This window comes from Gallus gallus, chromosome 2, assembly GCF_016699485.2.
Source record: "Gallus gallus isolate bGalGal1 chromosome 2, bGalGal1.mat.broiler.GRCg7b, whole genome shotgun sequence".
In the NCBI taxonomy this organism is placed as follows: domain Eukaryota; kingdom Metazoa; phylum Chordata; class Aves; order Galliformes; family Phasianidae; genus Gallus; species Gallus gallus.
In genome coordinates, this window is record NC_052533.1 from 32,164,784 (window position 1) to 32,178,570 (window position 13,787).

At 41.8% G+C, this 13,787-nt stretch overlaps 1 long non-coding RNA gene across 1 annotated transcript; it reads left to right on the top strand.

Moving 5' to 3' along the window:
• Positions 1–553: 553 nt before the first annotated feature.
• Positions 554–13,205, top strand: LOC121110065. Its single transcript, XR_005857946.1, has 3 exons — positions 554–2,313; positions 3,818–3,866; positions 12,066–13,205. It is a non-coding gene; the product is annotated as an uncharacterized LOC121110065 (long non-coding RNA).
• The last annotated feature ends 582 nt before the right edge of the window (positions 13,206–13,787 follow it).

Consider the following 13,787-nt stretch of genomic DNA (forward strand, 5'->3'; position numbering starts at 1 on the left):
CTCATCCCGTTTTACATAGTTACACATTCTTGAACAGCTCTGACTTCTTTGGTTGCTGTGCTGCTGCATAATACAAAGCCAGCTAGCTCTTCTTGCTCTATTTTTGGCACGATCCTTCCTGCTGGGCATTGAGCATTCGGAGGACATCCAGACGTCTCACGGTGCTGCTCCGGACCCGCAGTGCCCACATCACCCAAACAAAGCCCTGGGAGAGGAACTGCTGCCTGCGTACATCCTCTGAGGAAGGATGACAGGGGCTAAACAAAGAGGAGACGAGGAAAAAAAATCAACCTGAGGTTCTATGTGCTGCTGTGGGAAGAGGAATTAGCTACTCGCATGCGTGTCCACTACCAGTGAATAACCAGGATGAACCTCCTTGAAAGGAAAGCTCACGGCCTGCTCTATGTGTGAGGGTTTGGTGAGCAGCAAGCGCTGGAGCCCAGTTTGTTGGGGCTGTTGGGGCACAAGGGTATGGCACTGAGCTGCGAATGGGACCTGGCCGCATCTTTCAGCAGGATGCCTGTCGCTGGCATCTGGGCAGGACGGAGGTCTGCTCCCCACCACTGTGCTCAGTAAAGAGCAGCTACATTGTGTGGCTGCTCCTCGAGTCTGAGCCAACATCACCTGCATTTTGGGTCCGGTGCCTTTGGGAGGAGTTATCCCAAGGTCATCGCGGGACCTTTCAGCTCAGTCTCGGTCACATTTTCTCTTCTGATTCTCGGTCAGATTTCTTTTCTGATTCTCCCCCCACACAGTGAGTGTTGTGTAGTCAAACCCTTCATCCGTTTTATCAGACAGGCAGAACTGGGAGTCTGATATCTTTTAAAAAAAGGTACAGCTCTCTGATTAACTGAAGAGTAATAGCATGAAATCCTAGTCTCCAATAAGTAACATATTGATGCTTATGTCTAATTTAATCAGCATCAGGGGGGACGGGGGTGCCCATTCCTTCACCATCAGTTATGCAGCAGTTCAAGGTGATAAATCCTATCTGTGGAATGATATTCCGTCGACATTTCTATAATATTAATTAGATCACCGTGTCAGGCTGTAGGAAATTTGCTTAACATTCATTAGAAATTTCGTATAGATAGATGAGCATCCCTCCCTCCCTCTGCTCCCGCTTTCTTTCTCCTGTGATTGACAGAGGAGGTCAAGCTGGAGACAGTCCCCCGCCCCTCAGAGTCTGGGGAGCCGGGTCACCGGACTCCATCACGCGTGGAGCGGAGGGAGGGCTGTGCCTGGAAGAGATATCCTATGAAATGGGACAAAGGCTCATCTGCCTCGGGCCCCGTTGTTGGCTCTCCCGGCCTGCAGCCAGCATGCAGGACGCGGGCGAGCGCGCGCCGTGAAAGCCATTTGCATTACCCCGCAGTCATTTTTATACGTGGAGGTAATGAAGTTGTCAGCGGAGCCCTGAGTGTGGCAGAGCCTGATATTCAAATAGACCTGCCAGCGCTCCCCTCGGCTCCCCCCGTCCCCGCAGCTGATCTACCGACTCCCTGGATTACTGCTTCGCTGGCTCCCGGGCCCCTGCTGTGCTTGCACTCTTGCCCCCGTCAAGTGCTTTTGTTTCCGAGCTGGGGAGCACGCAGCTGTGGCTGCACCATGCATCTGAGCATGGAGAGAGCGACAAGCATCCCACCCACGGCATGCCTCATCTGTGCTGGGTTTGCAGGGAGAGCCCCCCAGAACACTGCACTAGTCCCAGGCTGGGAGCCTGGGTGGTTTGTTATAGTCAAAAGGAGGAGGAGGGCTTCAGATTTAGGTGGATATTCTATGTGAGGTGGAGGTGACAGGTTCATATCTTGCGCATGTGCTGTGCCCCTTTTGCTGAGCACTGCACAGCTGGGAGGGATGCGGCAGCCAAGCAGTGTGTGGCTCGAGCTCACCGGTGGTGAGAGGGTGTTGGCAAAGGGCAACACAGACATACCTCATTCTCACAAAAGAAACCACAGGGTCATAAATAACAAGGCAGGTCAGACTGGCCTTCGGTAATTTTTAAGTCGATTTTGGAAAGAAGAAAAATTCCCCGTGGCAAAGCTGCCTGGTAAGCAAAAGGCCTGATTCAACCCCATTAGCCTTGGAAACTAGTTTTTACTAAATATGGGACTAGGCTGTCAGCTGCTGTTCGTTGGCATGAACCCGCTGAAGTCAATGGAATGACAGTGATTTATACCGGGCTGAAGACGGTAGGATGGATATCTAAAAGAAGGGCTGTCTTTTTCTGCCTTCAGGAACTGGACCTGCTCGGGGTTGCAACACCGTAGGAGCAGATGTTGGCTTTTTGACTTGATGTGCAGATGTCATTAGGTAGGTAGGCATCTGCAGGTTCTCAGATGTGCGTAGTGAAACTGAAGGCCACTAAAAAATTCATCACCCGGGTAAATATCTAGCTGCCACAATTTTCTTATTTTTGGAGGACCAACTCATTCATTATTTGCAGAAAAGGATACTTTCTGTGCTCTTATGAAAATGATCAATGATCCTTTAGCACAGAAGGCCCGTGGGATTAATTTCTTTTGTAAGCAGCATGTTAAAAAGACTGGCTCAGGCATTTTTTGAAAGCTTGCAGGAGGGTCACAAATACACAGCTTTCCACCGCAGCTTTTTTTGGCCTTTGTTCTTACAATGAGATTTTGAAAGATTCCCAAGAACTCCAGCAAGCTATGGATGTTCATGGCATGATACATCTTCGTGCCATTGGAATTTGTATGCCTTCTTTTTAGAGCAAATGGAAATTAAGGAAGTGAACTTTGTGTCTACAGCACGACAGTTACTCTACAAGTATTTTTAGTCTTCAGGGCCACTCTTAATGAACCAACCTGCAGACTAAAGACTCCCTGAGTATGAATTGGCACGATGCACTGTGAATGATTCACAAATGGAGGAGTCCCTAAGTGTGCGCTGACTCGCTACACCATAACATCTCCTACAGAGATTTTACAGCATCATATGCCAATGATCCATGCATTAAGGACTCCCTAAATGCACATTGACACAATAGACTGGAGCTGTTTTGGTCTAGCGTGTCAATGATCCAAGGATAATGACAGTGTCTTATGCAGATCCGCTGAGACCAGAATTGTTGTGGTTCTTAATGGAAGAACCCAAATTGTCCCACTTCAGTTGTATTTGCCTTTTTTGGGTGCTACGGGAACACGGGCAGCCTTCCCATCCTTCATGGAGGAATGTGTTCAGTGGTGCAGTTCTGTAGACTGGGTGGTTTCTGTCTGTGTAGGCACACACGTATACAGATTTATGTAACAACAGTGGACATATGCACTTTTATCTTTCTCCATACAAAGTTCACACACACAGCAAAATGTCACACCAAAATGTTGTCACTGTCACCTAGGACACCAAGAGTCAAACTGAAGAAGAGTCATTCCAGATACAGAGTGGTTTATGCAAAAGAGAAAAGCTCTCTACTACCGGGCAGGATGGGAAGGGATGGGAGGGAGGGGGGATGAAGAGGAGGATGAGAACAAATGCAGACCCAAACCATAATAATGCCTATTTACTCTGTGACTTGCTTTTCCAAAAATGCCCCTCCAACAGTTGCAGCCCTCCTCTTGTACAGATGGGGAAGCTGGGACAAAAAGAGTTGAAATGATTTGTTAAACTCATGACCAATATGCAGCTGAGACCAGAACGCAGACTTTTATAATGCGTCTCAACCCCAACAGCAATTGTTTAGCAGGTTTAGGAGAAAACCACGTAGTCCTTGTACAGCAGTCGTGAAGTCTGTGAAGAGAAGAGGACTGGAATGCCTTCAGAAACTGGTAAGAAATTAATATGTATGCTGTTTCTGCAGAAGGAAGTATGGGCACAATTTCACTGCACAGGATTCACTTCAGACAATGGTAAGAATGACACCTTTATCGTGGAACATTGCTTCTATATTATATAATTTCTCTGGTTTTTTTCTTCTGACTTTCAACAAGAGCTCTGCTGATGTCTGTAGTGGAATGAAATTAGAGGGGGTACATTATAAAATTAAGTGGGGTGAAATTGGCACGGGACAAGATTCTAAACATCAACAAATGCATCTGAGATTAGTTGACCAGCTATTTGAAGGGTCTTACAACAAGCATTCGCTAAATGGCTATCCATCTAGAAACATAACTTTTAGAGGAAGCTTTTTAATGTTTCAGTGGGCCTCGCCACTGAAGTGTGTGACTGACACACCTGAAGCTGTGTCTGAAGTCACTAGAAGATGCCAGGCTTCACATAAATTTCCAGAATGGAGCCTAAGAACTATTGCCAAAATAAATGAGTGGTATTTGGGCAATTCCACTTTTTTCAGGCTGTGGCCATTCCCACTTCTCTCCTCACTTTTCCTGTAAGTGGAGGACCTATGGAAAACTCACTGCAACAGCAATTGCTACCTGCACAGCACTTGTCATGCTGATACACTTAGAGTGTGGGACTGATGAATTCTGTCATGTGTAGGCAGACTTGTTTTTTGAGGTGGAAAATATGTTGGAGAGCTTGATTTTTTAATAAATAAAGATTATGCTGAAAGGTTCCAGAAGAGGAGTGAGAGAGAAAACAAAATTTCAAGAACAGAATTTAAACTGGAGGCCCATCAACACCCTCAGAGCTGTCTCAGAGGACACTCATAATACTCCTAATATGTTTAATTGGAAAGAATGCATTTGACTGTGATCATGATTTAAATGAATACATTGTATATTGATAACTGATAGCACTGATAACATTGTACATTGATAACCTTTGGTGAAAGGCTGTTTAAGGTTGCAATATATTGGCTTCTCGGGGCCACCGAAGTTCGTTATAAAAATTTCCATTATAAAATACTACTTTCTAAAATGTTTAACTTCCTTGACTTCTGACAGTCAAGAGAAAAAGTGTGTATTAAGAATACTAGGAATATATAAATCTTTGCATAACTTTACCATCATAGAAAGCAAAATCTGAACTCATTTCATCTTCAGAGGTAAAATACATGCTACTGAGATCCAAAGAAAACTGAGAAAGATCCAGAGATCATCACTGACTTTCAGGAACTTCAACTCAATACAGCCTTTTCTGGTTATATTCCTGAAATGACAAAATTTATGAAGTTTGCAATTTTATTGGACGGTATCACCTTATTTATAGCACACATAACACTACTTTAATCATGTTCAAAAGGATCGGTAATGTCTAATCAATTGCCATATTTCCTAATGCATGAGGTAAGAGTTTCCCTTTCCCAGGATTTCACAAATTGATTTCCAAGAGCGATCTGCTCCAGCCTCCCCATTCCTAGAAGCTCCCCCTCCATGAAGATCTGACCATTTTTAACGAGAAACAGAAAGTATAGCAAACATTCAATACGTTAATGATTCATTTCAAGAAGTGCAAAACATAAAAATTCTAAGCAGTTGTTCCACAAATGTCTCTGTCTGCTGCAGAAAGTGAGCCTATAGATGATATTTGGTGCTAAGACAGTCATAACTCCCTCAGCTGCTACTTGGAGAACGGAGAACAGCACAGCAGGAAATTAGGGCACTGAGCCATCTGTTTTGGGCTGCAGTTTGGAACTCAACACAGTCTGCAGAGGGCAGAAGTAAAGGGGACACTTTCTAAGGAAGTATGGGAATACGGAGGATTATGGAAGAACTGGGAAGTGTTACAAAATAGGAAAAAAACATTAGAAAAGCTCTTCACAAAATCTCTTTGGCTGCCTCCAAAGAAACCCTTGAGTCAGACCATCTCAGCTGACTGTTCATGATCAGACTGGTGTTTGGGGATCCCAAACACTGGGCTGGTGTCTTTGTTGCAGTTAGGTAGGAATTACTCAACCCAACTCCATGAGACAAATTGTGTATTTCTTTATTACTATAGAAAACATCCCAGCATGTTACACATGTACATACTGTGAATTCACTGATCTTGATAATTTTAAAGCTTTTGCTGCTCTTACTTTTCTCCCACAAATCTGAGCCCCATTTTTAATCAAGCACCATCTTCATACATAAGCATATGTATCATGAAATTGAAATACAAAAATATAAACAAAACACACACAAGCACCAAAAATCAGCAAAGCACTGCTGTTTTTCACCACTTCTGAGATGGAGGGAAGCATCCCCAAGCATTAAGTCATTATTAGTTAAAACAGATCCTCAAGAGGCTTATTTTGAAGAGATAAAGAAACAAGAACTCTGCTGCCCAAGGAGTCACTGTTATTAAGTTCAGTAGGGCTAGGGTAAAACACAAAAAATCATTTCTGTTAAGAAAGATGAAGAACATGGTTAGTAGGAAAACATAGCTCTACATTTTCTCCCCAGGCATCTGAAATGTTTTCCTCTTTTTTTTTTTTTTTTTTTTTTGCTTTTTTTCCCCTTTATTTCCTTTTCTTTCTTTCTTTCTTTTCCCTTTCTTTCTTCTCTCTTCTTTCTTTCTTTTTTTCTTTTTTCTTTTTTTATTTTTCTTTCTTTCTTTTTCCTTTTTCTTTTTTCCTTTTTCTTTTTCCTTTTCCTTTTCTCTTTCTCTTTTTCTTCTTTTTCTTTTTTTTCTTTTTCTTTTTCCTTTCTTTTCCTTTTCCTTTCCTTTTCCTCTTCTTCTTTTTCTTCTTCTTTTCTTTTTTTTTCTTCTTTATTCCCTTTTTCTTTCTTTTTCCTTCTCTTTTTCTTTTCCCTTCTCTTTCCCATTTTCATTTTCTTTTTCTTGAAAAAGAAATTCATCACTACCTCAGAAATGCTCTTCTCAGATTGTGAGACCCACTCTTCAGTGAGTATCTGACGAAGAGAGGAGTCCGGTTTTGCTCCAAGAGACTGAATAAAGCTCATGATGCCTTCTGGGATAATGCAATATGAGATGCGTAGGAAGTTTGGTTATCCACACAAGGGTGCCTAGTGCCATTGCAGATGTCCTTGGCCACTTGAGGGGTCTGTTCTGTCTGCTTGGCTAGAGCCACGCCCTTCTGGAGTGGCAGCTGAAGACATCAGACCCTTTGGGTAACAGAATCGCTCACATAAGAACTGTACATCCTGCTGCAATCCTGGTGTTTTGCATATGTGATTTACAGCTGTTCTAAAAACCTTAAATGCCTGTGCACATGCTTGAGATAAATATACCCTAAAAAATTTCTTCTTTTCTTCTTTTTCACACTTCCAGATTTCTGACATTTGCACTCCTAGCGTTTAATTTTGAGGTGTAGGGAACCTGGCTTCTTTATACAGATGGAAAATACACTCAACTTTTCCCTTATGAAATATCTTTCAAACATTAGCTGAATAATTTTTGTCCATTTGACCATCTGAGTAATTACTTTAGAACGTCTTCTCCTGCATTTCTTTGCTAGCAGTCAGACCTCTGTAGTAAAATATTATGTTGAAAATATATTTTAGAAGAAAGGTATATAATCCTATTAATGGATTTCTTTAAATTCTCTATATGTGTTTTGCAATGAAATAAGCATATCCATAGCAATTTTTAAAGTTCTACTTCAGGATTTATGCACTCTTAATGGATGGAGATTATTTCTTTGTATAATATAAATATCCCAAAGATTTAATGAAGCCATAAAAACATTCATTAGACTTCTGTAATTAGAATTATGGTTCCAAAAGCTTCGGTGTGCTAAATATACTTGCAATATTTCATTGTTTTAAGTTTTCCGTAAACAACTTTCCTGTGGGGAAGAACTCAGAGCTGTGAGGGTGGAATTAACATCTGACTTGGTGAGAGGGCCTCCAGCACCACCGCCCCCTGAACTGGGCAAGCCACCTGTCGGACTACTTTTATGGCGACCTGATCCCCCAGGCCGCCTGCAGCCTGCTGAGGGCCTCTCCTCAGGAAGCTGCGCAGCTTGCCTCAATTAAATGTCATCTCCAACTTGCAACAAGGCCTGAAGATGGATTCCTTCTTTCTTGGTGTGACGTTTACTTGATATCGGATCAGGGCCACAGATATGTTTTGGAAAACTCTTGGAGGCCTTGAACAACTATGTATGTAAATGCTGGGATGAAATGTGGCCCTAACCTCTCATTGGGAGTAGGGAAAGATAATAATTTCTAATAGATATTGCAAGTCAAGGCATTTCCGGGTTTGTTCAGGCCATTTTACTCTCATGCAAATGTTTTGTCTGTTTTCTATGTAAAGAACAGCAATGACAAGGAGGCCAATGGTGACATCTCAGAATCCAATCAGAAAACCTGCATAAAGATGAAAGGTCTTACCAACAAGAAGTGAGCTTGCTAAACTACACCTTTGAATGAATTCGGACAAAACTGAAAAATGTTGTTGATATCAGATCCTTAGGCTGATTACTGAAGCGTTCGATTTTTCAGCATGTCAATTCATCACTGTCTACCTGGTTATATTTAACACTTTCTCCTGTTTCCATCCTGTCTGCTGAGATAGGCAATCTCTGTCACATGGTATCTGCTTCACCAGAAAGTCAATAGACCATTGTGGAGGCCCATGAGGCCTGTTCCCTAGTCACCCTGATTCTCAACATGATATTGCTGGCGGCAGATGGAGCTTCCACGTCTTGTGGCATCTAAAATGTTAATGAGATTAGAACTTCCATCCTTCAAGCAGTTCAGTGTGTCCTTTTTGGTGCTTTGCAATTATGTAGGCAGTCATTGGAACACAGAACCTTCCTACTGATGGTTTTTACCTTGTGCTGGTATTACCAAAATGTTGCATTCGTTACGCTTGTGTTCATTTTCTTTTAGAAAATGCTGCTTTGCATTTTAAGCCAGCCACAGGTTCAAGATTTTTTGTGTAACATACTGAGTTTCGAACTCAGGAGCTGTGATGTTTTGGATGCACATTAATTGTACAAATGTACAAAAGTAACGATGGTTACAGCTCATCAGTTCGAGCCAAATTATGCAAAACAGATATATAGAAATGGTGGCTCATAGCTGCCATGCATACTGGCCTGCTTTTGGATACCTGGGAGTAGCTCTCAGATTTCCCTAACCTGATCCTTTCTGAGGCTACCTGTTGTACCATAGCTGTGGCGTGAGACTGAAGAAGATTGAACAACCTTTCCTCATTGTCAGAGAAGAATCGGACCAGGCTTGTTGCCTCCTTGTTTCTGCCAGGTTATCCATCTTTAGGTACTTGGACTCTTATCTCCTTGTTCAGATTATCCTTCATTACGTACTTGGATCCTGGGTGTGTATATGTGAACATACACACATACACATCTTTAAAGATAGACATATATATGCACACAGAGAGAACAGTTGTTCGCTGATTAAAAGGCATTTATTGTTAGAACTCACTGTTAGTTTAGCCTGAAGGGGCTTCATTGGCTTCTTGGATTGAGTTTATGTTCCAGTTCATGTCCTGAACCAAACTCAGGATCATAGTCTTTCCAAATGCCAGGGAAATCACCTTTCTGATACACGGCTTCTCCGCTTTGCAAAACAATAATCGTGCAACTTGCTTAGCTTTGTAAAGTGCTTTGAGATCTATGGGTGAGGCACACTATAGGCATTCTAAACATGATTTATTTCCTTGCAGGGCCTATCCCTAAGTGGCTCATTGAAGAAACAACATTTATAAATATGCATAGCTTCCTGGTATAGAATTTTTCCTATTCTTTTCAGAATATACAGGCTAAGCTGTTATTATTCACTTTTCCATTTTTAGAATTGACGATTAAATTGCACAGCACTACTGTGTTGTACCAATTAAAATAACTACTGTCTATTTGGCAGTCCTTTAATGGGAAATGAAATTCACTTTTAGGCATATATCACGGTAATACATATATCATATGGTATACAATTTAGATCATTTTGGAAGACAGTAGCTGTATTAGTTCGTATTCCCCTACCTAGTCCTGGTTACGAGCATCAATTTTGTTAATTAAGAATTTTAAACCCTGTGAATTTATAGTACAATTATGTTTTACTTCATAAGTAGGTCTTTACCCCTCTACAACTATTAACAAAATGTCCACTTATATTATTTGCTGACGGTTTCAAGGGCTGATGAATTTTGTATGAAGATTTGCCCTTTTTTCTAAGCTTTGCTCACTGCACATCAGCTGTTTGTCAGCAAAACATAACAGTGAAGACTTCTGACTTAAATCTTTTTTTTTTTTTTTTTTTTAAAGAAAAGCCAATTCATCAGGTAGGAAAGACTGCTGCTCACACTCTCGAGTCCTGCCAAAGACAAATGACTGTAAAAATTTAAAATCAATCATTAACAGATTAGCTGTTGGTCCAAAGTAAATAGCAATCAGCTTATTAGGCATCAGGCAGAGTGAGATAAAGGGGAAGAGTTATTGAAAATGAGGATGTTTGCTGGGGCTGTGCTGATGGAGCAGAACAAGGAAAGGCTGTTTCTTTGTTGCTCTAATTACAAATGGAAAATAACCTACAGTGCTGAACAAGTTGAGCTCCCTAGCTGAATTGAATGGAGCATAGTGCTTATGTTCTACGTCATGGATTGATTTATCTTGATTATCAGTAGTTTGCACTACTTCTTCCCCTCCCCAGAAGGACCGGTTTGGCATTCTCTTATACTGAAGTAAATGAAATTTTTTGGCTCTGAAAAGAATGAGGTGGGAGAGGGGCTTGCCACAGTAGAAATGCCCTTCTCGTACAAAACTCTAATTCTCACACAGGAAATACTTCTCAAATGATGGAATTTTGTTTGTGACAGGGTTTCATTATGGTAAAGCAACAAATTGCTGGTGACTAAATCACAGTCGGCTCTGTGCCGCCGTTGTATTCAGACATGATGAAATTCTGCAAAGCAGATCAATTCAGAAGAGCAGGGATGTTGCAAGAGGAAACCGGGAGGGAGAAAAAGGCTGAGAAGACAGAAACAATCAGAGTCGGGTAGGAAGCGAAGCTGGCGGGGATGAAGAAGAAAACAATAGCTGAGAGTAAAATGAGATGAGGAAGCAGAAAACACAAAAAAGTGAAGTAGGAAGTAGGAGGAAATGGGTGCAAGTTAAAGTCGATGACAAAAGCTCTCTTTCATCAGGTAAACACTGAAGTGTTTACATAGAGAGTAACTGACCATGAGAATGATTTACTGCAGCTATTTCTTCCTTACCAGGCACGTTAAATCCAGGGTAAGATGTTTTTCTAACAGAATAGCATACCTGAGATTTGTGTCTGCAGTGTTTTGAGTCCAGTGGGTAGAAAGCTAAGCATGTTTGCATGTGAAGAAACCTGGAAGTGATATCTTTATATCAGTGACATTATTCTACATCCTGTATGTGTGAAGCCTCATGCAGTACACAGCCTGAAGGTAACCTCAGGAGAATCACTGCCCCCAGCCTACTGCAGCCTATGGTCCCCTCTGTCCCAGCACGAGGTTATGCATTGCTGCCTGCTCAGTGGCATCCATGCATCACACTTGTCCTGCGGTTTCACAAATGCATGCTAGTGCTAGGTTCAGTCCTGGCTGGCTAGACAGAACCTCACAGCGTTTGCAGTTGACCTGATATAAGCAGAAGTCCCTCCACCCAAGCTCCATAAAGTTATATCCTCCCCATTTATGTGTCTGGGGCTACGGCTCAGCCCTGAAGGAAGGTGGGAAGTGTCTGCTGAGCTGCTCTGACACTGCAAGGGATTCTTGTCCTGGTGCTAGAGGAGCACGGACCCCACAAGGGCTGCTCTGGTAAGGCCTGTACAGAGGCCAGGCACACCAAGAACTGTGGGGAGCCTTTTATCAAAGTTTCTTCTTTAAAAAAAAACAAAAAGCCTAAATGAGAAAACTCCCACATGCTTTTACTTCTTTCTCCATACTAGGATATTCTATTCCAATGAAGGAAAACTATGATTGCGTTCTTTAAATCTACATTTCTATTAGATAGGTGTGGAAAAATAGGAGAGTGGTTATTTCCCTTCCACCTTTTATATTTATTATCTTTTCCCCTGGTTCCTATGTGGCATAAAAAGTACAGCGGCTATCTTCCGTTCATTCTCAGCTATTTTTGCTTTAATTTGTTATCAAAGATATCCATGTGAAAATTTGTATTTGTAAAGTTACATAAATGTGATTTCAACAGAAAGAAATGATAAGTCTCAGAACAAACATATCCTAATGATTATTTGCTGTGGTTTTCACAGAAAAGAAGAGTCAGCTGAAATGACAAAGTAGCAGAAGTCTCTTTTCCACATACTGAAATGGCTGAATAAGCTACACAGAGCAGAAATGACTTTCCTGCCTGCGATTTGCAGAGTCCCAGGACAGCAGCTCACACCTGGGGGCGACAGAGCTGTGGCAGTCTGTCATCTTTGAGCTATTTTCTCTATGCACCGAGAAGGAGAGCGGTGATGCTGCCTTCTGTCTATGACAGGAATTGTTTGAATTATTTACAATGAACGGAAAGACAGCTGGGGGGAGAGGATGGAGAGGCTGGTGCAATTCTATAGACATTGATCCTGCCGGGAAAAAGAGCAAACTGACTTGCAATACAAATGGCGGTGTTGCAAATGTGAAAGGAAGACCATTTTCCAATGTCACTTTCACAAGCTAAAAGAAGTCTCCATACGTATTATGCATAAGTGAATGCACATAGGTGTCCCAGAAGTTCAAGATGGTTCCTTGTTTTCTTCGTTTCCTACTTAGTTCTCTTTCCAATGGAAGCTGTGCAGTGGACTTTGATCTTTTGCAAGATTTCTCTTCCTGAAGAAAGGTGCCGGTTTATTACCAAACCGCTTGTAAGAACAGATCAAAGGCAGAGGAAGAGTGGGGGCTGCAGTCTGGCCAGCTGCTGTGATGTTCTACAGAAAATCAAGGACGATATCCACAGGACCTGCGATGTATCAAGCCAGCTCTTAGTAACAGAGGAAGGCCAAGAGTAGTTGACAATAAGACTGTAAAGAAACAGTTATGCTGGTGACACTTCTTATATGAGGACTGCCTTCCTATTTTTCCACAAACGTATTCCTGTTATACAGTTTTTTGTTCTTTTAATTAAGCACTGCAGGAGAAAATAATGGGATCTTAAAGCCTCATGTATTTTGGAAAAGGTAGTAGTAAATTGTACAGTTTTGACCTTTTCAGCTTTTTGTAATTTGATTGGCTGTCTGTTCTTTTTCCTCCACTATTTACAGCTGCAGTGAACTGTGCAGAAGGGGTAGGATGGCTAGCCAGCTCAAATGCAGAATATTTAAAAGGTTAAAATGTGCAACATACTGGTGCCTTCCACAGAGTGTATGGGCATTATAAATTTCGTTGCGTTGATCACATAAAGGATTGAGAAATTAAATGACTTCATGAATCATTTTTTGTGGGACAACAAATGTGACCAAAATGGGGAAAAATGGTATCACTTTGACCCCAGATCTGGGAAGCATATTTTTTTGTATGTTTATTATTTCTGCTGCGGTAATAAGTGAAGACCCCCTCTGAAGCACAGCATCATTTTAGCAGGCACTGAATATGTACAAGTGAGACAAAGACAAGCCCTGCCCCAGAAAGCGTGCAATCAAAGCATCTTGAATCCATTCAACAGGTGACTAAATAGAGGTGGTGACCTTCTTAGGTATAAATATTTCTTTTTTAGCATACCAGAGGGAGATCTTAGGGAAAACACAGTATACTTTGAAAGTAATTCCTTAGCAGATGGAGACGGTAACATAAAGGCATTAATGGCCATGTAATGAGTCCAGAGGGCATCTAAGGGGCAGAGTCAAATAATTGGGTACCCAGGCAGTATGCTGAGGAGATTGACAGAAAGCTAGTAGGGCAACAAGAGATCAGCAGAATTGCAGACCAGGATGACAGCTGAGACACTAATAACGAAAATAAAAAGTCCTCAGGATCTGGTACTTCCCTTTGCCATC